The sequence below is a fragment of the Vulpes vulpes genome, chromosome 10 (genome assembly GCF_048418805.1).
Source record: "Vulpes vulpes isolate BD-2025 chromosome 10, VulVul3, whole genome shotgun sequence".
In the NCBI taxonomy this organism is placed as follows: domain Eukaryota; kingdom Metazoa; phylum Chordata; class Mammalia; order Carnivora; family Canidae; genus Vulpes; species Vulpes vulpes.
Window position 1 is genome coordinate 75,998,588 of NC_132789.1, and position 24,158 is coordinate 76,022,745.

Genomic DNA, 24,158 nt, shown 5'->3' on the forward strand with positions numbered 1-24,158 from the left:
TCCCAGGGCCCGTGGCTGTGGCCGGCTGCTGTCAGACGACACTGCCAGTGGCCCTTCCAGGCCACTAACACTCCCTGTTCACCTCTCTTCTCCCTTGCAATGTGAGGGACACCAGGTGGCCACTGTCTGAGGACTGAAATTTCAGACTGTGAGGTTTGCAAGAGTGACAGTTCCTTTCTAACCCTGGAGAAGCTAAGGCAGGAACAATTTTAGCACGCAGGGATAAAGCCCAATCTCTCTTCCTGTTGGGCCAAGCAATGAAACGTTAACACCTGTGTGAGGAGAAGGAGCGAAAAGGAAAAAAAGGAACCGAGCAAGAGAGAAGAGGGTCAGGGATGAAGGAAAACCTGGAAGGGCCGAAGAAGATGATGCGTATGAATGATCAGGACACCAGCAGCGAGAGGGGGGAGCACAGGCCTGCCGAGAGGCCGGGGAGGGGCTGCCATAGCAAGGGCGGCGTCTCCCCAGACAGGCTGCTGGGCTTCTCCCGGCCCCTGAGGACGATCATGAGATTACTGGCCGGTTTTAATATTTGGAAAAGCCTGTTCCTCCATATCTTAGCACTCACGGGGATTTGTAACTGTCAGGGAGCCTGTGTGCTTCTCTGTTCCGTGGCCCATGCGGCACCGGGCGGAAAGGCGGCTGGTGAGGGCCGCGGGCTGGGAGCACGGGCCTCCTGGGTGGCCTCAGGCCCACGGCCCTCACCTGCCAGCTGCTGACCCCACAAATCCTCCGAGGTCCCTTTGGACTTGCTGCCTCCTAGTCTGGAGGGAGGAAATAAAAAAAGAAAAACAAAACAAAACAAGAAACCTTGAATTCTATTTTCCCAGGCCTCTTGGAGCTGCTAGGGATGGCCACGGCAGGAGCTGGCCAATGAGAGATGAGGCCAGAGTGATTCCCGATGCTGGAAAGGTTCCGACTTCCTGCTGAAAGGGACAAGCGGCAGGGCTGCGCCTTTGTGTCTTCATTTGAACGTGTATGTGATGCGTGTCTACAGGGCAGCGCTGTGTGCTCAGGAGGGAGGGACGGGTAGTTGGGGTGTGTGGGGGGTGGGCAGACCTGTCACCTCCGGGCCACAGACCTAATACTACGAGCACATCACCTCCCAGCTTATGGGGTACAAGGCGAAGAAGCGCCGAGGGGTTTGGATCACTGTATGTTGGGCTTTGTTAGGTGTACCCAGAAGCTGGCCTGAGGGAGCACCGTACTTCTCTCTCTTGCAACGTCCTCATTTGCAAACAGGAATTACAGAGATATCTCCCCAGTCACGATTGTGGTTAAGGAGCCCCTGAAGTGATATATGTCAAGGGCACAAAGTAAGCACCACTGAAGGGCAACTGTTATCTTTAGCACCATCTCGATGAGGGATTCTCAAAAAATCCTGGTCAGAGGCATACACAGGTGGAGGAGAAGGTCAGACCCAAGGGGTTATGACTTGAACCCAAGGAGCAATACGATGACTCGGTTTTTTCCCCCCACTTGAGAAGAATAAGAAAAGATGCAGGGGAGGGGGCAGATGGGGAAGAGTGAAGGGAAGCCAGGTGGGTGCTGTGGGGGCGAGAGGCGGAGCACCTCCCAGGTGGGTGCTGTGGGGCCGAGAGGCAGAGCACGTCCCAGGTGGGTGCTTGGCGAGTCGGTGCCAAGTATCAAGTGCAAAGCCCACGCGGCAGCATCAGGAGACACTGAATAAACATTTGTTGGCTCCCTGAGTAAATGAATGAACTGTTAGGCTGTTCACCAAAAAAGAAACTGCTGTCTCCTCCTTGAAACTAAGGAGAGAGGGGCGACAGAAGGTTTTTCTTCAGTGCCATCTGCACGCCTTTTACAATATTTGCCCGAAACTCCGTGGGTGAAGCCATATCGCTCTCTGATTGCCTGCGCCTCGGCAGGGAGCAGACAAGAACATCCGGAGCGTGGGGGGGGGGGGGGGTGCAGAGGGGACACATTTCCCACCAAGCAAGTATTCTGTTGTCATATAAAGTCCCCTCCGGCTGCAACAGGTGAGAACACGGGGAGGGGGCCCGCGGGAGGGGAGCACATCTCGCTGCACACGCACGTTCCTTCCACTCTCCTCGGGGGGCTGCTCAGTAGCCCGGGAACAAATGCCACAGGGTGGTCCTGCCAGGCTGCGCGCCCCTGCCCCCGCCCCTGCCCCGCGCCGGGGTGGCCTGCACCTGTGAGGGCCTGGTCCTCCTTGCCGCAGCCCCGGGCTGACAGCCAGGCTGCCTTGTCAGAATCACCCCGGACCAACAGCTCCTGGCACCCACCTTCACCCGGGCCTGCACTGAGGAGGCTCAGGGCATTTCCGATTCTTCCTAAAAACATGTGCAGAAGGGAACCTGACGTATATAAAAGGCTTAGTCATGGGACTTTAAAGTGGATGCCTCCCCAGGAAGGATGAACTCCGATGGCCACGTTTCCGAACACTATTTGCATCACAACCTGACACCGAATGCCTCAAATCTGCCCCCCCCCTTTTATCCCCCTCCTCTAGCCTCTATTTTCATCTCTCCTCCTCCCTCCAGATTACTTTGGCTGGAGTTTTGTGTGCACTTCTGAATATGGGAAGCAAACAGAAAGCAAGACCCCACTTGAACAGTGAATGGGCTTGCATTCAGTTTCGGGATGTGTGTCTACCCTTGGACTCCGCGAGGGCGAGACTCGTGAAATAAAACTGGAATACCCACGGGACATTGACACACACGCGTGTGCATGCACACATATGCACACACACCAGACCACTCAGAGTAGACACGAGTCCTAAACCTACACTGATGAACCCGATTTGCTGATGGCACCCTGCGCGGGGAGCTCACTCCGTACAGCGGCGGGGGGAGGGGGTTGGCATAGTACCTCTTCGTGGGAATAAAGCTATCTAGCTGGACGAACCTGACGCTGCAGGTCTTCTTCCCATGACTGAAGATGGAGAGAGGCCAGCATCTCTTCTAACCTCTCCAGACAAAGCATCATGATTGGGCCTCATAAAACCTGGGTCATCTAAGTTAGAGCGTCTTATAGCCTTGTAGGTCAGACCCTGTAGCTTGGGTCATATTACAGGTCAGAAATACCTTAAGACAGACTGCATGGGGCTGTGGGGAAGAAGCATAAACCCTCAGAATCATGGCATTAGCTCCTCAGCTTGTACGACTGTGTCTACTGAAGCCTGGTTGCCCCTACTGTCGCTCACTCCTTCCTGTAGGACCAGCGCTGGGAAATATTAACTGGTTCATTCATTATACAAATATTGAGTGCCTAACTGCTAGCAAAAGGAATACAGCCCCTGCCCACGAGGGATTCACTGTCATCAGAACAATTCAGATTAGATTCCGTATTAGAATAGCATAGAGCTCCAGGGCTGGGCATGTACAAGAGGCTTACTCCCCTGTCCTTGCTCCTAGAAGCATTCACCCGGGGCCCAGCTGTATGTGGGCTGTGCTCGTCCAATGCCACGAGGCAAAGCAGGTTCAATGCTGAGGTTCTGGGTCAATAAACTCATGACCAGAAACAGGCCTCCTCCCTCTCGCTGTGACTCCTGCCATTTGTGGGCTCACTACCAAACTCCATAGTCCAGAGACCCCAGAAATGAGTGGCAGCTAAGAATCTCAATTATGCCTTGAAATCTGCTTGTAGATTTTGATAACCATGACGATAAGGGTGTCAGTTAATAGGAAATGCTAAGTTGTGTTCTTATGTGCCAGGTGTTATCCTAAGCACTTCAAAGGTCTTATTTCACTCATTCCTCTGTCATTTAGTATAAACACTACCAATACTCCCCCCGCCATTGTTCAGAGGAAGAAACTGAGGCATTGACTTAAAACCACTCAATTTTAATTGTTCATCTATCAGGCGCATGAAACCCCCTGGGCCACACAAATTCTTAACTATTAAGCTATTCCACTTTTCAATCACTTTGCCAAGAACTATATGAAACAGATAGACTCTGCAATTAAAATCCAGAACGTTGGAGTGGTATAATAAGGTATAAAAACAAGTTAGGGATTTTCTCTTGCTTTTGCTTCACGGCTTTTGTTTTTCTCCAAGTAAGCCCTGTTCTTTAATACGTAGTCACCTTAGGGATGTGATGTAGGAGCCGTCTACCCACCAGCTGTTTTTAAAGGAAGATGATCAGGAACTGGTTATGAAAGAATCCTATTATTTAATCTGGCACCAAAGTACTTGAGAAATCATAGACTTGGTGAGTTAGAAAATATGTAGGCAGAAGTGGTGTCTCTATGGAAACAGATGCAAAGATTCATCAAATACTCAGCCCATTAGATTTTTCATGGAGACAGCAGCAGATTTTTTTTTTATACCTTTCTAGCTTATTTCCTGGGGAATCTGACCATGATGGGGGTGGTGGTGAGCTAGAGGCATGTTCTTCTCTCTATTCACTGTTCCTAATGGCTATGCTGAATCTCCCAGCTCTTCTGGATGACCCCTGCTTCATGACATGTTGGGAAGGCATCTAGCCACCAAAGGTTCTATCCAGTCCAGTTGAATACTCTGACCTCATACCCAGTTCAAGATCTCCCACTGCTCCATCGATGGCTAGACTTGTGACTCAAGGGGCTGCCGTGGGGGTGCTCGGGGTGATTCTTTCCTGGCATGGGCCTTCTTCGGTTCTGGGATACTTCCTTCCCCTCTTCCTGTAAGACCCAATTCCTCTCCTTTTGGAGACTGGGACAGAGGATGGGATGGCTTAACATCCCATCCCATCCCAGCTCTTTGCTCCCTTCATTGCTTTTGCTGCTTCTCTGGTTTATACCAGTGACTGTTGAGATACTCTATGGGGCAAACGTGCATCCAGGTGTTAGTGGTGCACGTGAGTGGGTTCTTTGGGGCCCCTCACATGCGAGATGTATCTCTGGCTTAGACATGTTTGGCCCCCTTCAGCTACCTCAGCCTCCCTCAGCTATTACTGTACTGCCTGCATTTTCCTGCCTGGTGGGCACCCTACTGGCATGTGGGTTAGGTAGTGGGAGAAGAAGCACTATTAGAGTGGAAAAGCATCTTGCTGCTTCTTAGTGATCCCTGAAGAAAGTATCTAGTAGGTACTCTGTAATGTGAAATACTTAACCCCTTTCTCTAGTTTTGGGCCCTAGGCACCAATTCACAGACAAAAGGAAAATTCTCCTTTATATCCTATTATAATAAGAAATTTGGTCAAAGCCTTAGGATAAAAAGACATCAAGAGGTTTCTCTCCTCTCCCTCTGTCCCTCTTCCTTTCCCTCTTCCTCTCTTTTATTCCTCTCCACCATCCCTTCTCCTACTCCCCTCCTCCCTCTCACCTTCCTCCTTCCTTCCCTGCTTTCCTTCCCCTAAACACCAACAACATAAACTAAAATATGAGGAACAACAACAAAAGCCTAGAAAATCAGTATTGTCTTAATGCCAGTGACAGAACTTGAACAGAGCAGAGGAATTTGGAATATTAGGAGATAGGAAATTATTTTAGTTTCCCAAGGATTTCAGTAATGTTTCTACTTGCCCCAATCTGGGACTGTATTTTTCAATGCCTGGGAAGCCTCCTACAACCCAGATGACACGGATTACGGAGGTCAGCCACTAGCGCTTCATCACCCTCTGAGCTCACCCTGCTCATATCTGGATCTGAGCTTTCCAGTTCTGAATGCCTGATTACTGGTCCAAGAAGGTAACTTGAATAGACATGCTGAACTCACATCATGCTCCTAACAAACTGGTATTAAGATGCTCCAAAAATATAAAAGAAAAAATTTACAGAAACTAGGGGATGCTAGAAACATCAGAGAATTTTTTCAAGATTTCAGGCTAGAAAAAATGTTGTGAAGACAGAGCCAGCTTGCTCTACGTTCATCACAGAGGGAGGAGAGACTGCATGGGAAACCCACCAGGGCTCGTGAGCACGGGGTGGCAGGGTTGAAGACAAGAGTTAGCTTCAGGGAAGGTGGTGGTGAAAAATATCTACACCACCTAGGGCTCCTAAGTATTATGCAGAATGTTGGAGCTAGCCTGGATTAGGAAATATTATTCGTTCAGTCATAGTTTACACTGGTCAAAGATGGTGCATTAAGAAACAGTGGAGGACATGATCAAAATTGATGCTAACAGCCATGCCTTACTGAGGAGTTACTGAGCTTACAAGGCTGCCATGAAAGGTGAAGAAAAGAATCTGTTTGGAAACAACTTGTTCAGTTGCCTCAGTTTGCAGTTACCCCTTTGATACAGGCATCTAGATCACTCAGAGGCAAGAGAAAAATTAAAATAAATCTAAATCTTCTCTTTTATTTGGGCCTAAGAGTTTTGAACACAATGACCTCATCGAACCTATTGTAAATACTGGAATCTCTGTTAAGGATGAGCAAATAGAGAGAAATGACTAGATGTATGAAAGAGTCTGCAGTTCAAAAGAGGATCCAGATGGGAAACTGATGCTGAACTTCTGGTTGAATGTCCCCCAAACGTCCTTCTTCAGTCAGTGGTCCTTCCCAGACTTGGCATCCTCTGTGCTTCTCCCTTATCCATTGAATCCCCTGTTCTGGAGAGGGCAAGCATATTTTCTTTCATATGCAGCTCTCTAGCTCAGTGTCTCCTGTGGTCGGGGATTGAGAAATCCTTTCTCTGGCTCCTAACTCTGCAGGACTCTAGCTCTCCGTAGGGACGCTAGACCCACCTCAAAATAAGTGAAGAGACTTGAATGGTGCTGGGGAAACACTGTCAGAATGACTTCCCTCATGTTATCCTACGATTTGATCACTAGTCCCTTAATTCCAAAAGGATTATATCACTTTTTTGTTTTAAGGGTTGAGTCATCTATGCAAAGGAAATATGGGTTGAATTAGAACCAGAAATCTTTATTAACTACTGCCTCAAGAGCAGTAATAGTGTGCCATTTCAATTAGAGCAAAGCTCACTGAATAAGGTGCCAGAGGTAACTGCACAAGACACAGTAAGCAAGGGGCCACGAATAGGGGAGGCAACTAAAGAGCGGCAGGAAAACCCCAACAGCATCTTTACCTACTGAAAGCTCACTGGGGCCCTGGCCCATTCTTTGGTGTTCTCAGTTACTCTTGGGAGAGGGAGTGCAGTGAAATGATTAAGAGCATGGACTTTACAGCTAGCCTGCTGGGTTCATAAAAGCTACAACTTGGCTCTGCCTCATCCTACCTTGGAATGTCAAGGTAGCGAGGTATAATCCCCCATGGCCTGTTTTTTTTTTTCATATATAAAACAAGGATAATATTGATCCCTACATCATAAAGTTGTTGTAAGGATGAAGTGAGTTGATGCATAAATTTAGAATTAGTACGTGGTATAGGGTAAATGTTAGTCGTTATTAGTATTTTTCTGTATCACAAAGGTGCTTACAATGTCGGAACTTCTACTCCTAGGAGCCCCCAGGGCAGGAGTGAGGACCACTATATCCTGCTATCCATGTTTCAGACACTGCATGTAAAATATTTCATTTAAGCCTCACATGTTTATGAACTAGATATTGCCCCTACTTTGCAGGTGAGAAAACCGAGTCTCAGAGAAGGTAAAACTCTGGCTCAAGATCATAGAGCTAAAACAAAACAAAAAATGATAAAGTTGGTTATGGTATCCCATGCCACAATTTACACAGTTCTCTTTGGAAATAAAGATGTACACAAATGGTTGAGGTAGATAAAAACAACTCTGGCCATGGATTTTTACAGTACATCTTCCTACTCAATGCTCACAGTCACCTCTCTGCCTAATTATAGCATAATGTCTCTGCAGACTGCAGACGTTTAGTCCAGAAAGTATATATATACTAAACACTATATGAAACACAACAAAAGGGAGGAAAATAGTCCTATCCATCGTGTAAATGTAAAGATAAGTACAAACGTAAACCATATAGTAAAAGAGAAGTGTGTTTGGAGCTGAATTTCCAGGCTGGATGCATACAAGGGAGGCAATTTTCCTCTATTACTTAATTGGAAGATATTCAGTGAGTAGCCAGTAGGTGAGGCCGCTTTATCAAACCACTTTCCATAGCACATGCATTTAGTTTAGAAGAGAAGTGAAAAGCTTAAAAGAGTTTAGAGTTTTAAAACCAACATGATTGGGTTCCAAGATGTTTCTTCACTGTACCTTTATGCCATGGATGCTAATAATAGTAAATAAATAAAAATTTGGAAGAGAAACAAAGAGCCTGGATAATTTAATTACTGTGGTAGGCAGAATGCTAAGATAGCCTCTGAGATCCCCACCCCCGGTATACACAGCCTGCGTGATCCCCTTCTCAAGGGTGACAGGTTCCGTGATTATGATGGGATTGTCGCTCTTGATTAGATCGCACGACAAAGATGAACTCTGCAGATGTAATTAAGATCCTTAACCAGGTGACTTTGAGTTCATTTAAAAGGGAGATTATCCTGGGTGGGTCTGACCCAAACAGGTGAATCCTTTAAAGGGACATGAGGCATTAGAATCATAATGCCTCATGATTCTATTCTACTGGTTGAGAAGATACAGACATCTATGTTGTGAACTATCTATGGAGAGGATGGGTCTCTAGCAGCCGAAGGCCTCTGTCCTCTCACCATAAAGAACTGAATTCTCCCAACAACCATTTGAGCCTGGGAGAAGATTCAGCCTCAGATGAGATCTCAACCCTAGCCGATGCCTTGTTTGTGGACTATAGGATCCTGAGCAGAGAACCCAGCTAAGTTGTGCTCCAACTCATAGAAGACACGGACCTACAAAAACTGACAAATAGATTTATGTTGTTTTAAGATACTAAATTTGTAGTAACTTGTTACACAATAATAAAAACTAAAACACAAAGTATTCAGATCTTGATTTATTAAATAATTATTCAAAGGTCCTGAATTATTAAAAATTGGTTGCATAAATGGAAGAATAATTGTATATTTGAGTTGGAAGACCTGGGGTTTTCACATGAAAAATCAAGTGTGACCGAAATAATCTCAGAGTAGCTATTTTGGAGGTATGTTAACTCAAATACTTGCTAGTTGAGGGAGTGCTAAGATTATGGATGTAACAATTGATACAGGGTGTCAAAATTTATTTCCAGTAAGCATAGGAAAAGCTAAAACTCTAACTGTAAAAAAAAAGATATTTTTCTTTCTTTTGAAATAATAGATACTTTCATTGTATTATCATAGTCAAAAGATCATATGAGAAATCACAAAGGACTTTCACGTACAGATATTTCTGTTATGATGCAACACATATATTTTGAAAAGTCACTGTTTTATAGAAATAAAGCAATAAAAACCATAGAACTTCTGGGAAAGCTGTGGTTAGTGATCCATCAAAAAATATAAGAACCAGATTAAAAAGGATAGCACAGTTTTACACAATGTCAGATGGTTAAGAAATACAAACATGAACACACACAGAATGCCATGAAGACTACGGTAACTATGACACTTTCCTTTGAAAGAAACCTTGAGTTTGCTTGTGGAGGTAGGGATTGGAAGGGTCATAGATTGTGAGTTTTTGTGAAGTTCTGAAAGAAAGGTGATCTGAAAGCAAAGGGAAAGTTGTGGGTGTGCAAGGGTGTGGCTCATAACACTGGCGAACTGAAGTAGACCGTAAATGTTTAAGGTGTGTGCATGTCTGTTTGGTGTCTTCCTATGTGGCTGCGTTCAGCTGGCCTCAACTGTGCTCACCTCGTGTTTCTCATGGACTAACTAGTACACAAGCAAACCGCAATTCCTATTATCCTAGTTGTTCTCTGATAATATATTATTTTTGGAAAAACTTGTCTTTGAAACAAATGTTACAGTAGAATTTCATGTGCCTCCTACAATGATAGCATGAAATTGGGAGCTAATCAAGATGAGGAAACTCAACTATAGACCCAAAGCTAGTAAGTCAGATTGAACTGAGGTCTTTGCACTCTGATTCTGTGTTCTTCCCACTTCCACTCCAGGATTGCCCCAGTCTGGCCTAGTTGGAATCTGCACGATATTTTAGTTTCATTATCCCAATTTTTAAGACTTTATATTTGTTAACAACTTGGATGAACCTTATGTTAAGTGAAATAAGACAATCAGAGAAAGACAAATACCAGATGATGTCACTTACATATGGAATTTAAGAAACAAAACAAATGAACAAAGAAAAAAAAAAACAGACAAACAAAAAACCGGACTTAAATACAGAGAACAAGTTGGTGATTGCCAGAGAGGAGGTGGATGGTGGATGGGAGAAACAGAAGAAGGGGATCAAGGGTACACTTATTATGATGAGCACTAGGTAATGTATATGTGAATCGCTATATTGTACACCTAAAATTAATATATGTATGTTAATTATACTTTAAAAAAAGACTTCATATTTTCATTTACACATTTCTCTTAACTTCTAGGAGTATCTAGGAGTTGATCTAGAAGGTAATATCCTTCCAGCCCTGTGGAGTTCTTCCAAAAGACGAAATTCTATTTTTGTTACTGAAAATGTAAATAAAATGGTATATTTCAAGAGATTTTCAATTTTTATTATTTTCCACTGTACAAAAACGATGCAATGAAAATTATTTTAAAGTTTTTACTCTAGTCTTTTCTCACATTCATCAAACGCACGCACACACACACACACACACACACACATTTGTTTGTTTTTTTGTTGCCTTTTTTTTTTTTTCAGTAACCTCTGTCCTCCCAGTGTGAGGCTCAAAGTCATGACCCTGAGATCAAGAATCACATGCTCTGCTGACTGAGCCAGCCAGGTGCTCCAATATTCATCCAATATTAATCTCATTTTATTTTTCTGCAATTTGGTTTATTTTTGACTATGCCTATATTAATTATATCATGATATTCATCAATTTTTAAAAAAGATAATCACCTAGAGGATACTGTCTTGCACAAATTCATTTTATAATTTAAGAACTCAATTTACAATGTTGAAATCCAGTTAAATAAAAGGATAGTATCAGTTCTTAAGAGCAAGAAGATTATGCCTGTCAGAAAAAGCTCTATTTTTTTTTTTTTTCCCTAGCTGTCTTAACAGATTCTTTAGGGACAACTTTGTTTAGATGCACTCAAAGCAGGCAAGACTTCATTTCCAAATATTTGTGGAGTGAATGAGTGTACAAAAAAACTAAAAAGCACATCCTGGCTCAGGAAAGGTGAGGGGGAAATGATGATTTTCAACTGTCCATAATAGCCATCCTGGGACTTATGGTACGTAAACGAGGAATAACCCTCACCCTAACCCTAACAATACTGCAGGCATCAATCCTGGGTCCGTAGGCATATTTCACTAGAGGATTTTGTCAACTAAATTTTCCTTTCCTAATTCTGAGAAGATACAAAGAATAACTTCTTAATTTATTCATCTGTTTTTCATAAATCTATTAAACACTTCTCATGTCCTACAAATCATGCCAGTTGTTGGAGAGCAGATAGTAAGAGCTTAAGGAAACAGCTTCACACTTGTAGATTTGTGGATATTCAATCTTGGACACTGAATAGCTTCTTTAAGGTCACAGGATTATGAAATGTTAAGTAAGTTACTGGGTGAGGAGTTTATATGACTTTACATGATTGAAGGTCTCTGTGCCTTGGTAACCTGTTTTTTAATGAATTTCTCAGGAAGAGTTTTATGAGTGGTCTCAAAGCAATTAAGACTTCATTTTCAGGAAAAGCAACCTTATACTCACTAGAAAACTATAGCTGATATATTATTTTGCTAGGCATTGATGAAAGATCCTTTGAGAAAATTCTGTATGAGGACACATGATACACCTCATATGGCTGTGATGTTATTTTTCCTTCTCAGTGGAAAAGTTTCTTAAGCAGAGTAGACCAATCGTTTGTTGATAGACCTTTCAGGATTTGCTAAAAGTGAATGGAGAGCCTAAGCATCTCTGTTTAAACACTTATATCTCAAATAAGTAAAACAAATAAATTATAATTACTTTCACCATTGGTTGCTGATACTGCTTCAGAGAACATGATAGAATCAGAACATCCTTCCTCTTTGTTGGAACTGGGTCTGCTGCCCTTAGAGACTTGGCGGTAGGGTTGCAGATACTTTCCCTGACCTTTGATCTTGATCATTAATAGAGCAATTCCCACTCAATGCCTGGGAATCATGTACTATTGAAGAGTCTGGCTTTCAGCTGGAAGGTTGCAAGAGGTGGGAGCAATATCTAAATACCATTTGGGTGTGGAATTTGATGGGGTATAAAGGGCCTCAGAACATGCTGACTAGTTTCTTTGTGATGAAAACAATCAAATATGGACTGGCCAAGAAAGGAACAGTTGGTAATACTTTGTTGCTGGTTTCCTAAGGAGGTCCAAATTCCTCTTGTCAAATATTTTTATATGAAGAGCAAATTAAAGGTGAGATATCTTCAGTCTGTACAAAGTATAGTAGTGAATACTCTATGGATTGCCTTTGAAATGATAATTTTTTAGGTTATGGATCAGATTGAATGAACTCAGTATAGGTTCTCTGTCACTTATATTTGAGAAACATATTTATTGATTAATCTGAGAGTATTTTTATAAGTGGCAACATTGGGCTATATTGTGAAATAAAGTGTTGACAAGACTTGCCTAAATGTAATAATCATAGTGAGGCAAACGTTATGTGTCATCTATCAACTGTGCTATTGTGCTGTTTTGTTATAAGTGATACCAGTGCTGGTTACAAAGCAGCTTAGAATCTGCATTGAGGCTGTAGGCTCTAATTTTCCACTGATGTTCGGTATTGCTGTGAGCTTTCTGTTCAATGTAGCTTCTCCAAGATGTGATCATCTTTTAAAATATCTGTAAATATATTCACAATTTACGTATCACATCTTTAAAATATAAGGGTGCTTATAATTTAAGCTTTATAATTTAATCCTGTACAGTTAAAAAATAGTAGAGTCACAGATGACTACAAATAAGTCAATTAAAACTGTTTAACAATTAGAATAAAGGGTGCAAGGCATTAATAGGCAGCAATATTTGATGGCCAAGTCATTATAGCCATTGCATATTTGGAAGAATCTAATGATAAATTATCAAAGGACTCACGTTAAAGAACTGCATCACGTGAAATCGCTGAGAAAGAGATGCTTGAAACCAACATTATTCTCTACGTAAACATAATAAAAATAAACTATTAAAGAGAATAATAGCTTTGATATTCGCTACAACGTCAAGGAACTTAAAACAAAACTACATATTTTCAAAATAGAGACTATATATTTTTCAAGTTGAGGTCTTTCTCCAAGACCTTTATATACATGAACTTAACAAAAAAGTCTGATTTTTTTCTAACATAAAAGTCATTTTTACAAGTATGATGAGAACTGAGGGAAAAAAACTTAAACATTCAAATGACTAATAGTTATACCTGAATATTTTGCCTAAAACTACTTTGAAGGGTTAAAATTCTATTTCCTAAAAATAAAATAAAATAAAATAAAATAAAATAAAATAAAATAAAATAAAATTCTATTTCCTAAAATAGAACTTGTAGAATTCCAACATTCAGAAAGTGAAATCTGTCATCATGGGTGGTACCATTGTGAAGGAGCAGAAAAAAAAGAACTGAGAAAGAATTCTCAATGAAGAATATTTGGCTGCTGATGTAATCAAATATGCCCGGTATTTACTATGATTTAAAATCCTATAGGGACGTTTGGGTGGCTCAGTCAGTTGATTTCAGCTCAGTCATGATCTCACAGCCATGAGATGCAGCACCCAGCCCCAAGCCCAGGGTCAGGCTCAGTGGGGAGTCAGCCTGAGATTCTCTCTCCCAGACTCCCTCCACCCCTTCCCCTGCTTGCACATGTGCTCCCTGTTTTTCAAATAAATATAGCTTATTAAAAAAAAAAGACTATAGTCTCTTTTTGAACATTTCTCCATGTTTTCTCTCTTCTTTTCATTATGGTAAAATATACATAACAAAGTTTCTCATTTTCACCATTCTTAGAAGTACAGCTTGTGGCATTAAGTAAATTCATGTTGTTATGTAACCATCACCACCATTCAACTCCAGAACTTTTACTCCTTCCTCCACTGAGACTCTGCACCTGCTAAACACTGGATCATTCCCCCCAACCCAGTCCCGGGCACCCACAATACCACTTTCTGTTTCTATAAATTTGACTACTCTGGCTACCTACTATAAATGGAATCATACCATATTTGCCCTCTTATGACAGACTTATTTCCTCTACCATTTTATTAACACGGAAGTATTTTACCTATTATTAATTTTATCTAGTCAGAAACTTGAAACATTGACAGCATTTTTGACTAAATTATATTGCAGTTGTCAAACACGGCTCAACTCCAAGTACTTTACTAAAATATGGAACATTACGTTTAAAGTTAAAAACCTGATAAAACTGTAGCCTCAGTCTTAATTGCTGTTCTTGTCATCTTTTCCTGTAATCAATGATTACGATGTGCATTCATTAAATTAATTTATATAAAATGTATTATTTTCCATCTACAGCAAAATTAATTATTCGTTCTTGTTTGGCACAATTTTAAAACTCATATACTGCTCTAGGTTTGCTAAGAGCATGAATGAATGATATACAGGCATACACATGTAGGAGGTTTTACAAGGGTAAATTAGCAAGTTTATTAGAACATAGTTTTATCCGAGTTTGGGGGATTGGAAAAACATATAGGGGAATGCAGGGAATTGTAGGGAAAGGGAGACTGGAAGGCAAAAAGTTGCTACCACATGCTGCATGTCAGAGTTACAAAAACATATGTGCTGCACTTAATCCTTATGCCAACTCTCTGAAGTATATAATATCTTCGTTTTTGCAGTGTCAAAACTGAAGGTCTGAGATGTTAAGAGATTTGCCCATGTCCCTGGGTGGCTCAGTGGTTTAGCACCTGCCTTCAGCCCGGGGCATGATCCTGGAGTCCCAGGATCGAGTCCCACAGCCTGCTTCTCCCTCTGCTTGTGTCTCTGCCCCTCTCTCTCTCTTTATCTCCATATCTCTCATGAATAAATAAATATGATCTTAAAAAGAAAAAAGAGATTTGTCCAGGTTGCAAGACTAGTATCACAGAATTCCAAATGTGGATGGTTCTAAAGCTCACGTTTTACCATTACGCCAAATTGTTAATATGCATTTTATTGGCTCTGAAGGTTTTTACCTCTTTTGTCCTAAAAATACAATATCCGAAGGAAATGGGGAAATGTTGGTCAAAAGACACAATGTTGCATCTATATAGGATGAATAAGTATAGAATTTTAATTTTAATGTACAGAATGATGATTATAATTAATACTTACTTGAATGTTGGAAATTAGCTAAAAGAAATGATGCTTTCATTATACACGAAAAATGGAACTAGGTGAGGGGAAGAGATATTAGCTCAGCTATAGGATATGTATATCCATCATGTTGTATGGCTTAAATGCACATATTTTTCATCAAAAAATAAAAACCTACAATCTGAAAAAAATTATATGCTAATTTTATTTCCACCAGAAGTTTACAAAGCATTTGTCTTGAGAATAGAATCCAAAATATTTATAAAAAATAAGAAAATTAAATTCCAGAAGGATAGGAATCTTGTACGCAATTTTCACATGTGGAGGATGGTTCTCAGGTGAAGGTAAGAAATACCTAGGGGCACCTGGTGGCTCCGTGGTTGAGCATCTGCCTTTGGCTCAGGACCTGGGATCAAGTCCTACTTTGGGCTCCCCGCAAGGACCCTGCTTCTCCCTCTGCCTGTGTCTCTGCCTCTCTCTGTGTCTCTCATGAATAAATAAAATCTTAAAAAAAAAAAAAGGAAACATGTAAAGATTGTTTATCCTTTAGAGACTTCCTACCAGAATTGGCAACTTATGGTAAAGTAAGGGTCTTCTTTCATAAGAAAAACAGACAGGAGGTGTAGCATAGATGTAGTCAAGCCATACGAGTCATAATAAGATGTTATTACTTTCACTCCCCAGAAGAAATTTGAAATAAGGCAAATGAAATTGCCTAATAAGGGTGATATTTTATAATCAACCAAAATAGAGCTGAGTGGAGTATAAAATCTTCTTTAAAGAGAAAAGATAGCTGTAGTTTGATGGCACATAGGAATATATCAAAATAAATACTGTTTCAATCAAAACACATGATGGATAGTTCCTATTTTGGCATGTTCTGACTTGGTGTTATCAACCTTTAAAATTTTCCATAACCTGAAGAGTATGAAATCCTCTCGCACTGCTGTTTTACTTTACAGTTTTGTAATGGCTAGTGATATTCAGCACCTTTTCAGATATTTTGAGCCTTCTGTGAATCGAAAATTCATACATCATGCAAATATTTACTCTGTCATATCCAATCTTGCTGAAGTTTTCTAATGTAAAAAGTCTGTGTACAGGGGATCCCTGGGTGGCTCAGTGGTTTAGCGCCGCCTTTAGCCCAGGGCCTGATCCTGGAGATCCCGGATCAAGTCCCATGTCCGGCTCCCTGCATGGAGCCTGCTTCTCCCTCTGCCTGTGTCTCTGCCTCTCTCTCTCTCTTTCTCTCTCTGCGTGTGTCTCTCATGAATAAATAAATAAAATCTTAAAAAAAAAAGTTGTACAGATTCTCTTGAACTTTCTGCACAGAAAGCATGGTGGAGAAAGAGATGCTTATGAAACTCGTTTCTACTCCTTCCCAGGCACATAGCTGTATCACCTTTCCCAGCTTCTTTTGCAGTTGTTTTGCTGGGTGACTGAATTTCAAAAAATGTAATGTGGACAGAAATGGTTCTATACCTCGTCTCCAAAACTTCCTTCCCACGAAATCTTCATTTTCTTCTACCATTTGCCAGCTGATTGGAAGGGACCTTGAGGCCCTAAAGGAGGTCACAGGCATCATATGGAAAGCACCCTGGGTCCCCGAGTAATCATGTGAAAGGCTGCCCAACCCGGAGCTCCTCCGTGACACTATAATTTGAGAAACTACTGAGTTGACCCAGAGAGTATTTGCAGTTTATCTACCACAGCAGCTCATGTTACCATTAACAAACACATAATGACTATTTTGTTTCTTCCTTTTATATTAATGCTGTTTATTTCTTTTTATTTTGTTATTGTGCCACCTAAGAATTCTATGTTTAGTGTTGAATGCAACTTTGATAGTGGCCATTCTTGTCTTCTCAGTGAATTTCAAGGCTATGTTGAAGTTTTCCATTAAGTATGCCTTCCATAGATAAAGTTTATTAGGCTTAGACGTTTTCCCTTAATTTCTAATTTATTCAGAGTACTTTGCTTTGAATATGTATTGAAATTTGTCAAATGCTCAGCAGCTTCTACTGCTATCTTTTTTTTTTTTACTGCTATCTTTTTTGACCTCTAATCTGTTAATATAATGAAACACATAATAGATTTTTATTTATTTATTTTTTTAAAAGATTTTATTTATTTTTTTATGAAAGACAAAGAGAGAGGCAGAGACACAGGCAGAGGGAGAAGCAAGCTCCATGCAGGGAGCCTGAGGTGGGACTCGATCCCGGGACGACGCCCTGGGCTGAAGGCAGACGCTAAACCGCTGAGCCACCCAGGGATCCCCTGGTCTACCTCTTCATTCTTTGAAGCTAACTGACCAAGGACCATAGGCACTGAGGGAACAGAAATCCTATAACATTTCTACTGAAATATCTGTTTTCTTCTCTATCTTCTCCTTCTCTTCCTCCTCCTCTTTGAGAATGTCTTTATCTTTGGTTCTGCTTTAGGTCTTCTCTTTGTCTTTGGTGCTCTGTGTTTCACCAAAACACTATGTGATGTGTCTAGCTGTGGGTGTCTTCTGATTCACTCTGCTTAGGATTCTTGCTTTTAATCAATTCTGGAAAATTTCCAGTTACTATCTATTAAAATATACTTTTCCCCATTCTTTTAATATTCTTTTTATGGAACTCTTACCAGATATAGGCTGTATTAACTCTGTATCTCCAAGTCTCTCTTCTTGACATGTCTATATCTATACAACTATACACATACATATGCTATATACATGTGTATACATATAATGTGTTTATTCATATAGATGTATGTGTGTCTATATTTTTTTCTTTGTTTTGTTTTTATTTGAAGGGCTGAGAATTGAGGTGATCATGTTCCTTAGTTCATGGCACACTATATCAGTGGATGTATAGTTTCTTTTTTGATTTTTTGTTTAATAATTTCCCTAAATTCTCATTTCCCATTCACATTTCTCTTCTCCCATAGAAATCTACTCTAAGACATTTGTTAGATACTTTAAAAAATATGAAGTGTAGTTTTAAAAAATTCCAGTATAGTTTACATACAATGTTTATATTTCAGAAGTACAATATTAGTGATTCAGCAATTCCACACCTCACCCTTGATCCCCAATATCTATTTCATCCATCCCCCCACCCACCTCCCATATGCAGTATAGTTTTGGGTGTATATATTTTAAATGACATAATTGTTATTATGTTGTAACTTGTTCTATTTCTCACTTTTTATATTCTACTTTGTGTGTTCATCTGGCTCCACCTCTTTTTTTTTCGTTTGTTTTGTTTTTTTGGTTCACTGCTTCTAATGGCTGCATCTTAATCCATAATATGCATCAGCACATTTCACTTATCCACTCATCAGTTTTGGAAATTCCAACTTCCCACTTTACAGTGTCCAAGTAAGCATATTTTTACATGGCTTTTATAGCTTTTTATGGATCAATTTGAGAATATCTCTGGGATATATATCTAGAAATCGGATTGACTGGTCATTCGGTATACATCTACTTATGCTTTACCTTATATTTCATATCTTTGCTAAATTTGGGGTGATTTCATTAAATCTATCTTTTAGTTCATATATTCTCTTTATTTGCATCTAATATGGTATTTAAAAAACCTATATAATTTTAAGAAAATTGGTTGATTGAGGACAATAGATTGAGAGAATGAGGAAGAAAAGCACAGCAAATGAGATACCATGACCCTTTGAAAAAAGATACAACAGAACTTATTCCTTGTGTGTTTTGTAACTTTAGGTTGTGAGCTTATAATTGGTTTTGAGCTCATCTGAAGGAACCACATGTTTATCAGTCAGAAGTTGATCTGGGAATAGATCATTATAAATGAAATTTAGTAATAGATTTATAAGTGATATTACACCTTATGCAATTGGGGAACTGGTTAAAAGGTCTTCATAGGGCTATTGTCTTTCTGTGGCGTTGGACCTGAGGATACCATAGATATGACAGCTAGGCAGGCAATCAGGAAGGAGAGCTAGACTTGAACTAGAATAGAGCAAGGAGAAGATGGAATCCACAAGGTCAGATTAGAATTCATGAGAACAAATTGGAACTTGACATTATCTCACACCATCTCCAACTTCAATGATGCTGGTGACTTGCAAAAGCCTGCACCCTTCACCATAGAGTTGCCCACACTTGACCCATGACTCAGGGAGGCCAAAGAAGGAAGTCCAGTGGGAACTGACGAACTGTGGGCCCAGGTGGTCCTCAACACCAATAAAGTGAGTCAACACATTAGCAACAACATGTGCAAATTGACAGTGCTTGGTATCTTATAATGACTTTCAGAGTGTAAATGGCTGCTCCTTCATTTGTGCCTTTTATTTCTCGAGCTCATTGTCTACGTGGTTAATTCCAACCCAAAAACACAAAAGGAAAGAAACTCTGAGAAATGCAGTTCCAACTTATCTAGATTGCCTTGGTATAATTCTGCTATACTATGTTACTTTAGTTGAATGTATGAATCGTCAGAAATGTTTTGTTTATTTCTCTTAGCGCCTTGAGGCATCTCTGGCCTGGAATCAATTTTATGTAATTTTTTTCAGCTTAGAGCTTTCTAGATCAATAACTCAAATTTAAAATGAGTACTTGTCCATGGTTCTGAGTTCTCGAGGAAGACCATCCATTCTCGTGGGTCATTCTCTGAACCCAGGTTGAGGAGATAAGCTATCTCGTTATTTCCTAAACAACCTAACAAGTAGGTTGTTTTTGATCTATGTTTATATTTACATTAAGAATGGAGCTCTTTTAGGGTCCAGACTATATGAGTACTGTCAGTTCTAGCTCCCTACTTCAAATGGACAGCTGGCTTTGTATCCTGATCCTCAGTGCAAGCCTCTAGATTACCTGGAGGGCACTCTGCCAGAGTAGACACAGAATCAGATCTGGGCTCTATTGCTCTCAGTTTCAGTTCTCTCCTAGTCTCTGGACTCTGTAGTGCATTGAAAAAATACATATATATCTGTTTTATTTTATCTAGATTTTCAAAATATGTTTTATTAGTAGATGTTTTCAGGCTAACTATCCTGCCATGTCCCCCAAACAGGAAATCTACTGTTTTGGAACCAAAAATTTAAATGCAGACGACATTTTTTTTTTTTACAAGTAAAGGATGTTTTAAACAAATTCATATTTATAGGAAAAAAATTTACAAATCTACAAACAGATCAATAAAGGGGGTTAATTTACATAACAAAAGAACCCACAGAGGACTATTTAAAATACCTAGGCTCTCACAGTGTATTTAGAGCATTTAGGAGATTGTATATTGCATAAAACTGGCTTGTGGTTAAAGAAATGCTAAGATGAATTCTTCTGTAAAGCAGAAATCCTTTATGTCATGTGAATGATCACTCTAACTTACAAGTTTGTAAGTTTGGGTCTTGTGTATCTGTATTTTCTCATTTGGCTTTAATAATAGTGAACTTAAAAAATAATAATTTATATGCTAGTTCAGGTTCAACTCTCCTGAGTATGTTTTTACTATATTAACATCAAATGATCAAAACAACTTGCATATTTAAAGGATGGAATCATAAAGTACTTCAAATAATTAATATGTCCATTTCTATATAATTCCCATGGGCTTTACTATAGAAATGTGTTGAAGATGTATTTTCCACATAATGATTGATTTCTTTTGACGTAATTTACTTAAACACACAGCAAAAAAGTCCTGACCAGTAACATAATTGCTAATTCACTGTGTTCAACATTGCTTACTGAATTGATAGTCATGTGTACCAAATGTTACTATGTTGTGTGTACATGGATTTCCTTCACTATTTACTGGAAAACTAGTACTATAAACACTGAATAAAATGAAATTATTTTCCCCTTTCATCTAAATTGAATATGATGATTGCAAAGATCATCTTATTGTCTTCATGATCTTTTTTCTACAGTTTTATTTTGATACATCTTTAAATATTTTAATAGGGCTGGGGTGCCTGCATGGCTCAGCTGGTTAAGCATCTGACTCTTTAATTTTGGTTCAAATCATGAACTCAGGGTGGTGAGATTGAGCCCCATGAACCACTAATATAGTCAAACCTCAATTACTGGCTGGGCATGGAGCTTGCTTGAGATTCTATCTCTTCCTTTCCCTCTGCCTCTCCTCCCCACACGTTTTCTCTCCATATATATATTTATATATATATATTTTTTAATAGAGTAGTATATGTAATATACAAGTTCTAAGGAAAACAGGCAGCTAATTTTATACTAATGCTTGTCTGGTTAAAAAAATATAGCTCCTGGGTGGGCCAATCAGTTAAGTTTCCAACTCTTGATTTTGGTTCAGGTCATGATCTCAGGGTCATGAGATCAAGCCCCTGTTGGGCTCCATGTTCAACCTGGAGTCTGCTTGTGATCTCTCTCTGTCTCCCTTTCTCTCTGCCCCTCCCCCTGCTTGTGTTCTCTCTCTCTCTCTCAAAATAAATAAATAAATCTTAAAAAAAATAATATCTCTGGTTCTTAGGGTTGGCTATACTTTAGAATTATCAGGGGAGCATTCAGAAATATTGATGCCTGGCTTCTGCTTTGGAGATTTTGATTTACTTATTCTGGGGTGCAGCCTTGCATTAGGATTCTAATCTGCAGCCAGAGTTAAGAACCACTAATAGAGTCAAACCTCAATTACTCAAACCCACTTAATCAGAACTCTCAATGAACTGGCATTGGGAAGGGGAAGGCAATTTCTTTAACTTCCCCTGAGCCACAGTTTCCTCATATGCAAAGCAGAACAAGGACAGGGTTTCAGAACTGAATTCTTTTTTAAAAGAGAGGAAAAGTCATTTTAAAAGTCCCTATAAGACATTTATTTACTCTAAAACCTGCTTTTGAAAATGCTCTGAAGTGAGGTTCTATACGTGCCAAACTCCTGCACTTAAAATGCTGGGCAAATAGAACAGTGACCTTCAGGGACTACCATTCCATCCATTACAGATAAAAACGATTTAATTCTATTTTTGTCTACTTATTATCTGGTTGACTCACATATATGGATATAAAACAAATACATTGAACAGATGTGATTCATGGTTGTTATCACAAGGCCACTTTTCTCCCCAGCTATTACTTTAAACTTTTTTTCCAGTGGGGCTAGTTGTTACTTGCTGCTGGATAAAGACATGGGCAGTCTTACTTGCTCTTAGGTTAAGAAACAATACTGTGATTTCTTTCGATAGGAAAACACAATTTCAGTTTAGTTATTATGAATGTTCATCCCATGTAACAATAAAAAAAATCCCATCTTGATTTAAAGTTGAGACTTCTCTCCTTTCCACCTTGGAGCCCTGCAAGGAGGTGCCTCCTGTCAGGGGAGGTGAATGTAGTTGGGATCTTTGCTCTTTCCTTCAAGCTCGGGACCTAGCACCAACCTCTTTGTCCTTTATGTTTTGAACAATATTGAAAGCTTAGTGTCCCCTCAATACACCACACTGTTTATACTTCTGTGCAGCCAATCATTCACGCCACCTGGATTACTCTCCCCTTCCTTGTTCGTCTTGGAGACTCCTGTTTGACCTTCAGTGCCAGCATGGACATCTGTCCAGCTTCAATTCCCTCCTTACTCAGCTTTACTATTAGTAGCCAACGTGGCAGTGAGAAAGAAGTCAGAAATAACACAGTGGAGTCTACTAGAGAATTATCTGAGGGCTTCTATAAGCTAATCGATCAGAAGCCCTTAGCTACCATGCATCCCAACCCTTCATTTTCCAGATGAGCAACCTACTGAGGTTTCTTCAATTTAGTGGAACTATTCCACTAAATTAAAAGTGGTTTACAGCTCCACGGATGAAAAATTTATGCCAAAGAACCATGACTCATTCCTATAGGATGGCAGGCTGAGTTGTAGCATGATGCAGAGCACAGAGACATGGAATCAGAGAGGCTTGTGTCCGTATCTTTCAGTGACCTTAGGCAATTTCTTTAACTTCCCCTGAACCACAGTTTCCTCATATGCAAAGCAGAAAACTAATCTTGTCTTCCTAAAAGGCTATTATTAGAAGTGAACATGATTATATAAGAGATGCACTTTACTGTATAATCTCCATGGTGCTTTTAATATGTCAATTGTTACAATTATTGCTACAGCCACTCTACCATATGCATAGGTCAAAAGATTGATGGACTTCACGAAATTTTTTGCAGAATAATCAAGGAATGAGCTGTTAATCCCCTTTTCAGGAGTGATGAAGAAAAATCTGGACGTGACATTTATCTTTAAAAAGTTTTTTCGAAGAAAAGAAATCAACCCATAAATACTGAGAACAAATGGGTGGTTGTCAGAAGGAAGCAGGTGGGGAGATTGGCAAAATAGGTGAAGCGGAGTGAGAGAAATAGGCTTGCAGGTATGAAATGATTGTAATAAGGACGAAAGGTACAGCATAGGGAATAAGGTCAATGGTACATATATATTGTTGTATAGGGACAGACGGCAGCTATACTTGAGCATAGCATAATGCATAGAGTTGTCGAATCACTAGGTTGTACACCTGAAACTAATGTCATGTGTGTCAATTATATTTCAATTAAAATTCCATTAAATTTTTTTTATGATTTGCACATAATAGGAGTTTGATATCAATGGAACAGAATAGAGAATCCAGAAGTGGACCCTCAACTTTATGGTCAACTAATATTCGATAAAGGAGGAAAGACTATCCACTGGAAGAAAGACAGTCTCTTCAATAAATGGTGCTGGGTAAATTGGACATCCACATGCAGAAGAATGAAACTAGACCACTCTCTTGCACATGCAAAAAGATAAACTCAAAATGGATGAAAGATCTAAATGTGAGACAAGATTCCATCAAAATCCTAGAGGAGAACACAGGCAACACCCTTTTTGGACTCGGCCACAGTAACTTCTTGCAAGATACATCCACGAAGGCAAGAGAAACAAAAGCAAAAATGAACTATTGGGACTTCATCAAGACA

General features: G+C 40.0%; 1 protein-coding gene and 1 pseudogene across 26 annotated transcripts in view; both read right to left on the reverse strand.

Moving 5' to 3' along the window:
* Positions 1-2,970, reverse strand: part of LOC112930701 (cytosolic purine 5'-nucleotidase-like) — a 39,676-nt pseudogene extending 36,706 nt beyond the window's left edge.
* ANKS1B (ankyrin repeat and sterile alpha motif domain containing 1B) overlaps positions 1-24,158 on the reverse strand; it is a 1,023,959-nt gene that overhangs the window by 232,398 nt on the left and 767,403 nt on the right. The window lies entirely within an intron of this gene.